This window comes from Silene latifolia, chromosome 2 (assembly GCF_048544455.1).
Source record: "Silene latifolia isolate original U9 population chromosome 2, ASM4854445v1, whole genome shotgun sequence".
NCBI classification, from domain to species: domain Eukaryota; kingdom Viridiplantae; phylum Streptophyta; class Magnoliopsida; order Caryophyllales; family Caryophyllaceae; genus Silene; species Silene latifolia.
In genome coordinates this window covers 149,799,368-149,807,956 of record NC_133527.1, presented here as the reverse complement: position 1 = coordinate 149,807,956, position 8,589 = coordinate 149,799,368, and positions in this window count along the sequence as shown.

Sequence of the window (8,589 nt, the reverse complement as noted above, 5' to 3'; positions counted from 1 at the left end):
TCTCTTCACGATGGTTTTGCCCTTTTCAGGGCGAACTACTACATGAATAACTTAAAGAAAAGTCCTCATGAGCTACACTCACTTCTCGTACAGACCGAGAAGGATATGAAATTGAGTGGGAGCATGAAGCAGGATGTTCTCACGATTTCCAACAAGGGTAAAGGTGAGGGCAAAGCTCCAGGCGACCTAACAGTAGGTAAGCCAAAATTCAAGAAGCCAGGAAACGGTAAGAGTGGGCCTGGTGAGACTAGTGGCTCACAGGGCAAGGCAAAGAGCAAGGGCGGTGACATTGAGTGCCACCGTTGTCACAAGACTGGTCATTGGAGGAGGAACTGTCCCGTGTACCGTGAGGACATAAAAGCAGGCCGCGTCGTTCCTGTTGGTATGTCATCTTATATTCATATGATTGAGATTAACCATGCAAGTTTCGGAACTTGGGTACTTGATACTGGTTGTGGTTCTCATCTGTGTAATCATTTGCAGGGCCTAAAGAACATCACACCTCTCGGAAAGGGTGATGTGGACCTGCGAGTTGGAAATGGAGCACGAGTTGCTTCAGTCTCCAAAGGAACATAAGTAATCCAGCTCCCTAGTGGGTTTGAGTTATTTTTAAATAATCACACTATGTACCTAGTTTATCTAAGAACATCATTTCTGTTTCCGTACTCGATAAAGACGGATTTGCATTTTCAATAAAGGATAATAGCTGTATTTTCTCTTTCAATGAAATGATTTATGGCAAAGCAGTTTCCATAAATGGAATTTACATCTTAGATCAAACCACGAAAGTATTACACGTGAATAATAAGAAATTAAAGGTTGGTGACAAAGATCAAACCTATCTATGGCATTGTCGAATTGGACACATAAATGAGAAACACGTAAAGAAACTCGTCGATAATGGGACTATTCCCACATTTGAATTTCTACATATGGCACGTGTGAATCATGTCTCATTGGCAAAATGACTCGAATTTCCTTCAAAGGTGTTGGAATGCGCGCTAGTGACCTATTACGACTCATACATACTGATGTTTGTGGACCTATGTCAATTACCGCTAGAGATGGCTATAGATATTTTATCACTTTCACGGACGATTTGAGTAGATATGGATATGTCTACTTGATGAAGCATAAAAGTGAGTCCTTTGAGAAATTCAAGGAATACCAGAACAGGGTTGAGAACCAACTGGGTAGAAAGGTTAAAGCACTCCGTTTAGATCGGGGTGGCGAATATCTTTCAAATAAGTTTGATCAACACCTTAAAGACCGTGGAATCGTTTTGCAGTTAACTTCACCTGGAACACCTCAATTAAATGGTGTGTCCGAACGGAGAAATCGAACCTTACTTGATATGGTTCGATCCATGATGAGTCACATGGTAGTGCCTGATTCATTATGGGGTTTTGCTCTTTTGTCAGCTGCTCTTATACTTAACCGAAGTCCGACTAAAGCTGTCGACAAGACTCCATATGAAATGCGGAAGGGAACGGTCCCTAACTTGTCCTTTATTCGGGTTTGGGGCTCTGAGGCTTATGTCAAGTGGAGACACGAGGATAAGCTCGGCCCGCGATCGGTCAAGACATACTTTATAGCTTATCCAAAAGGAACATTTGGTCATTACTTTTATTCGCCTACCGAACATCGAGTTTTTGTTGCGGCTAGTGCGACGTTCTTAGAGAAAGAATTTCTCGAGAACAAGATAAGTAATAGAACCTGATACCCGTCGTTGTGAGTACCAAAGATAAAATTTATAATCTCCTATTAAGACTAACCTAGGCTAGTGGTAACAGGGTCGAACCACAAGGAGGCAGTTGTAAATTCTAGTTGATCTATATTTAGTCTGTGGTGACAAATGTGGGGGTTGGTTTGAATTGGTCTACAACTAAAAGAGAATAAAGGCAATAAACAAAATAAACGATTTAAACAGATAAAAGAAGGGTACTAGGATGGTCGGTTTATTATAGCTTCGGCGGCAGCAAACTAAGTCGGTCTGAATCAAACATAGGTAAGGCGGGAAATAAAGAGGTCCTCTCGGTCCACTCTTAACAAATAGCATCTCTCGATCTCGCTATAGGTCCCTAATGTCACTAATACTGACTCTCGTCCTGAAAAGTCACTAACGGTCTAAACTATACCTATCTTTCGATCTTAGCACAGTCTAGTCGATTTAATTGATGGTCTAATAACCTCCTCTACCTTTCTATCTAATGGGTCAGTCACGAAATAGGTATCTAACTGGTCGCATGCATTCGATTCGTTAAATACAGGATTAAAAACAATTAAAACGAAGGATAACCTTACAAGGTCAGTCGATCGACCAACTATGTCAGTCGATCGACCAACACGCGGGTTCAGGCCGTGTCTAATCTATTGCCGCCTATGCTACAACTCGCCTACATCCTAGCACGAACTATTTAGCTACTCATGGCAATGATGAAAACTATAACAACATTAAAGATTAAGACTAAGGAATTGATGCTTGAATTGACGATATTCAGAAATTGCATAAGATGATAATTACGGCTTTCGGGAATCTAATCTAGCAAATCTTATACTAATGAAGAAACTAAAACAATAAAATGGAATTAGGGCAGAAAGAATACCGAGATTCAGAGGAACGATTAAGAACAAGAACAGAAAATCCAATGCTAACCGATGTTCCAAACCCTAATTACTCGAATAAACCAAAACTGAAAGTTCTGTATTGTGATAAAAACTTGGATAGAAAAACTGATGTCCCAACTTGATTGTTTATGTTACGTTATATAGCAATCAACGTAACACCTTATTTCCTAAACCTAAACTTCACGGGCTTCAAGATTCACAGTCTTTTAATTTACGTCTGGAATAGCGATCTGGTCGATCGACTGACAAGGCTGGTCGATCGACTGCTCCTCAGCAAACAGTAGCTTCTGGATCCCGATAGTTGGTCGATCGACTGATGGGTATGGTCGATCGACTGATTGAGCTGCTACTTGACTTCTCTAAACTCGTGGACTTGTCTTTTGGGCCTTGAATTGCGCACCAAGCTCATTCCTTAAGTGATTCCTTTACGTCATTTGCAATGCAGATTACTCGGGGACGGATTTAGCTCGATTTCCCGTTGAATTCTTCACAATTCTGCAATAATGTACAAAATACGGAAGTAGACGGAAATAGGGAGAAATGTAGCATAAACTACAAGAATGAGCTCTGAAATGCGTGTAAAATGGGATGTAAAACATCATATAAAAGACACGCATCAAACTTCCCCAAACCAAACCCTTGCTTGTCCCCAAGCATGAACTAGACTCGATCTAATGACCTAATGGAACGAGTTCAATCTCAGAGCGAAATGCAAACTGCTAAGCCTAAACCGATTTAATGCACAACCAACAATCAATTAGTAATGCGAATCATGCAAACGAATTATAAAGTCGTTAAAGATTGCTGAACCGTCAACTGTAGAGACTCATCAAATTGGACTCTCACGGGTCGCTCAAATCACTCAATAAGTACAGGTGATTATATGTAAGATAGAAAGAATTAATTTTGTAGTGACTCTCACCTAACTACGACCTATGAAAACATGCCAGCAATAAAATATGAAAATGACCTCTATGACCGTACATATGCATTCCAACCAAACAAAAGACCATTGACACATGCCGAGGTATATATGGGATATGTGAGGTATGGGTAAGAAGAGGCAAAACATTTTATGGCAAAGTGGAGGTACAGGTGATCAAGCTAGTACCAAAACGGAACCAAGTGGCAACATCCAACTTCTTGCTCATAATCAAACGAAGCAGTGCTATAGCAAGCACAAAACTCACAATCTTCAAACTAACAAATCAATAAACTCCCCATAGGATATAAATGAAACATGGGAGCAAAAATCGCTAAAAGATAAGGATTAAATTATGCGAATTGATCTCTTTTCTCGAATCTCAGTCGATCGACCATATTTGGCAGTCGATCGACTCAAATGAACAGTACATAACCTCTTTTTTCTTTTCATTTCTTTTCCGAATCATTTTTTCATTTTTTTTTCTTTTGTTTGTTTCTTTCTTTCCTTTTCATTTTCCAACCATCACCTCAACAGAGCATATGCCACCAAAAATGAGTAACAATCCCGAAAACACAGACTACTAGCTTGACAAGGGACAGCTAAATGTAGGATGTAGTAAAGGGACAAAAAGGGATATTTTTGGCAGTGTGAAGCTTATGGGTATAATGAGAAAAGGAAACCTCTACCACATGTGTCAACAAACCACAGACCGAATGCATACAGGTATTAAGTAGATCAAATTCATATTCATGCAAATTAAGGAAACATGTCTCATAAGGAGTACTACTCACATCCTAGATGGACTGGTCATGAATGTCACCAGTTATAGGCTCTAATTCTCAGAAAGTATAAGTAGTTTGCCAATTATTAAAGTCAAGTCTCAAGTTCAGCAAATAAATTAACGAAAACTCGTAGGTATGCATTTACGATTCTACTAATAACATGTTAATTTAGCCAGGCTCAGGCAAAATAGGTGCAAATGCAAAATCATCATAGAAATACTACCGTTCCGACTCGACCTATATGCTAAAATAAACGTGCATTTTATGGAATTTTTGAAATTTTTCAAATTTTTTTTTGAAATTTCTCTGTATATATAAGAGAAATGAAATAAACAATGCAAACAAAATTAAACGTGAATGCAAGCAAATGATATGCGACGCAAAACCCTTCCCCAAACCAAATCGCACAATGTCCCCATTGTGCAAAATCATATAGTGAAGAAAAGAGAAATGGGAATTTGCGAGAAAATAAATAAGCAAGACACAAAGGAAAGACATGGAACTCACAAGACTTTAAGCGCAGCAAAGGAAACCTCCCCAAACCAAATGTGAGCTAGGAGGTTTCAAAGAACCAAGTGCTACCAATAAGAGTGCCTGAAAGACAGAAAATACCACGCATAAGACTGAGAAAACAATTTTTAGACGGTAAAATTATGCACAAATGAGAAAATAGAAGAAATAAATAATTTGACAGAAAATAAAGTGGGGTAGAAAACTCCCTTAAGTCCGCAAATCGACCAAACACAGCAGGGGAGAGGTCGTGAACAGGTACAGCAGCAGAAGTGGTCGATCGACCTATAGAGGCAGTCGATCGACTAGATGAACAGGAACAGAAGCTCCTGGAAAGTGCAACTCAGTCGATCGACCATGATGGCCAGTCGATCGACTGAAGGTACTGCTGTACTCCTTATTTCTTCATATTTGCTCAATGATTTGAGCTAACAAGCTCTAAATACCTGCAAGTACACAATAAAACGCGCCCAAGAATTGCGCAAACCCAAAACGAAGTCTAAAGTACTTAAAAATCCTAAGCAAATAAAATAAAAGCGAAGTTTTCGCGCACACAAAAGCAATAAAATTGTCTCAACAAAGCAAATAAATAGAAGTTTATAACGGAATCGATCAACTAATAGTTGATCAAGAAGGACCACGGTATGGCCCACTTCGTCGTCTTATGGCTACTAGAGGTAGCCTCAATGGTGCTCATATTATCAGTTGCACCCTTCTTAGCTTCAACAGTCGGAGAGCTCAATAGATGAACTTCGTCATCCCCCCAATCAAAGGCTTCCTTGTGATCGTCAGAATCCAAATCAGACCATCTCACCTTGGCTGGCTCATCTTCCACTTCCTCATCGGTCCCATAGCTTAGGCATCCAAGACCTCCTCTTTGAATGATAGGCTTTGTCGTGGCTGGAGTGACCTGCAGCTTATCCTTCCCCAAACCAGCTCCTGCATTATCTAAAACAACAGATTCTTCCTCCATTTTGCTCACAATCTGGGGCGGAGGGGTTAACACAGCAGTAGTAATAGGGACAGGCAATTCGGGAAGCACAAAGTACGATTTCTTTTCAGAAACCGTATTACATGTAACAGGCCACATGGGATCTTTCTTTTTAGCAGGTTGGGCAAAAATGATAGAATGTTTCCCAACTTTGAAGGTCAAAGTTCCGAGCCTACGTCAATGACTCGCACCAAAGAGCGGTGTGCGAGAAACGGCCTTCCTAAGATGATAGGTATATGGGCATCCTCAGGCATGTCAAGGACAACAAAGTCAACAGGGAAGAAAAACTTCCCTATTTGGACGGGTATGTCCTCTAGGACTCCTATAGGCTCGACCGCAGATCGGTCGACCATCCGAATGTCATGTCCGTGATAGCAAACCGGGTCAACTTAAGCCTCCTAGCTAAACTCAAGGGCATGCCACTTATACTAGCCCCTAGGTCACATAATGCCTTCTCAATTGAGAAGGTACCTATTTTGCAAGGGACAGAAAAGCTACCCGGGTCCTCTAACTTATGGGGCGCAGTGTGAGACAGATAGGAGCAAGACTCCTTGGTGAGTGCGACAGTGTGCACTATTTCAAGTGACCGCTTTTTGGACAACAGTTGTTTCATAAATTTAGTATAAGCGGGCACTTGGTTAACTAACTCAAGGAAGGGGACTTGTACATTCAGACTACGGATTACTTTCTCAAACTTACTGAAAGATACCTGTTCCTTGGTCGGCACGAGTCTCTCTGGATATGGGGCTGTGAGGAGTACCTTAGCCCTCTCCTCCAATTCACGCGCGCCGGCATCCTTGGACTTAGGCTGAAAGTCCGTCACCTTCTCTTTGTTGAAGCTAGACCCCTCCTCAGACCGTCTCAAATGAGAACCATTAACCGTCATTGGGTCGAACTTCGGGGCCGGGGCCGACCCATTAGCACTCGGGTCTGGTCCTAACACCTTCGGGACTGTGGTACCCCGAAACAAGTGGTCTCGTAGATTATTTGGCATCAAAGGACGAAATTCTTCAAGATCGCTAGCGATCTCGGTCGATCGACCACGTTTTCTCGGTCGATCGATCGATGTACGATTCCTGTAAGCTCCTGTAACCCGTGCTTCGATCGATCGATCGGGTATATCGATCGATCGATCAAATACCCCATACGTCTTTTTCTTTGATTTGTTCGTTGAAGCTTTCTCTTGACTTGTTTCCGGCTCATCTTTTCCAACAGCATCTTCAACCATGGCAGGACCATCAAGGGTGGACCCGCTCCTCAAAGTGATGGCATTTAGGGTCTCCTTTTGTTCGGGTTGAGTGGGTAAGTGTCCGGGAGCTCGAGTGTTACTTTTACTAGCTAGTTGAGCAATTTGGCTCTCTAGTAACTTCATCCCGGCCTCTCTTGCTTGGGACTCCTTCAAAGAATGATTCTTAAGCTCGGAAAATTCAGAATTCTGTGTTTGTTGTTGCTGCGGCACATAAGGAGGTTTCTGATATTGCTGTTGCTTTTGATGAGGGGGTATATAGGGTTGTTGCTGCGGCGGAGCTTGAGTTGGGTTCAAGACATTCTGGCTTCTCCAACTCAAGTTTGGATGGGTCGGCTCGTAGTAGGTGTTGGTCTGCCTATAGTGTTGAAAGGCAGCACAAGATTCAAAGGGACTAGGGCAGTTTTTCGAGACATGGCCCTCACCTCCACACCTTTCACAGACGAAAGGACCGTCTGACATAGCATTGACTTGGTACATTCCACCTTTAGAGGCTCCTCCTAGCTCATACTTGTCAAATCTCGCAGTGAGAGCCTCAAGTGCAGCAACAGAGGAGGATTCAGCAGCTCTCCTCTGGTTCCCCCTCGAATTCCCATACTCGGCCTTGTGGGTAGCTAGATCGTCAATGATCTTCCACCCCTTGGTTGCTCCCAAATTTTCAGCGAATCTTCCATTGGCTGCATCATCCAAAATGGCCCTCTGATCATCGTACAACCCATTGTAGAAATGGTTGCACAAGCTCCACTTTTCAAACCCATGATGCGGTATGGTTCGCACCAACTTCTTGAATCGGACCCATGCCTCGTGGAAATTCTCATCTGGCACTTGTTTAAAGCCCGTGATTTGAGCTCTAATAGCGATCGTCCTTGAAGTAGAGAAGTACTTCTTGTAGAACGCCAGTGCCAATGTATTCCAATCAGTGATCCCCTGAACAGCTCGGTCCAGATCTCTATACCACTCCCTTGCAGCATCACGAAGGGAGAAGATGAACATGGTCTCCTTGATTTGATCCTGGTCACGCCACCGGTGGAGGTATGGAACAACAGCAGATAGTCAATAAAGGTCTCCATGTGCTTGGCTGCATCTTCATTTGCAGCTCCCCCAAACTGGTTTCTCTCGAGCATAGTAATGTAGGCAGGCTTTGGTTCGAATTTCCTGGCATCTCCTGGTAACTCGAACCCCTTGTATAAATTGTCGGCTGTCGGCTCAGAATAACTAGCTATACTTGCTTCCTCGGCCATGACTGGAATTTCCGGAGAAGTAACTGTCTCGGCTGAAGAAGTGGAAATGAGTGAAGACTGTGGGTCTTCTTCGAACAGATCGTTCTCGTAATAGCTTGACAGAGTACTCAGCTCTTCCTCTGTCGGTAATACCCTTTGTGTTCGTCTCAACTCGCGCAAGGATCTTTCAAGCTCGGGGTTCAACGGTACTAATTCTCCACCCCGTGACTGCGCATAAGAAGAAACTACAAAAAGAATATAAGAAAAGTTTAAGGAACGGATGTCCC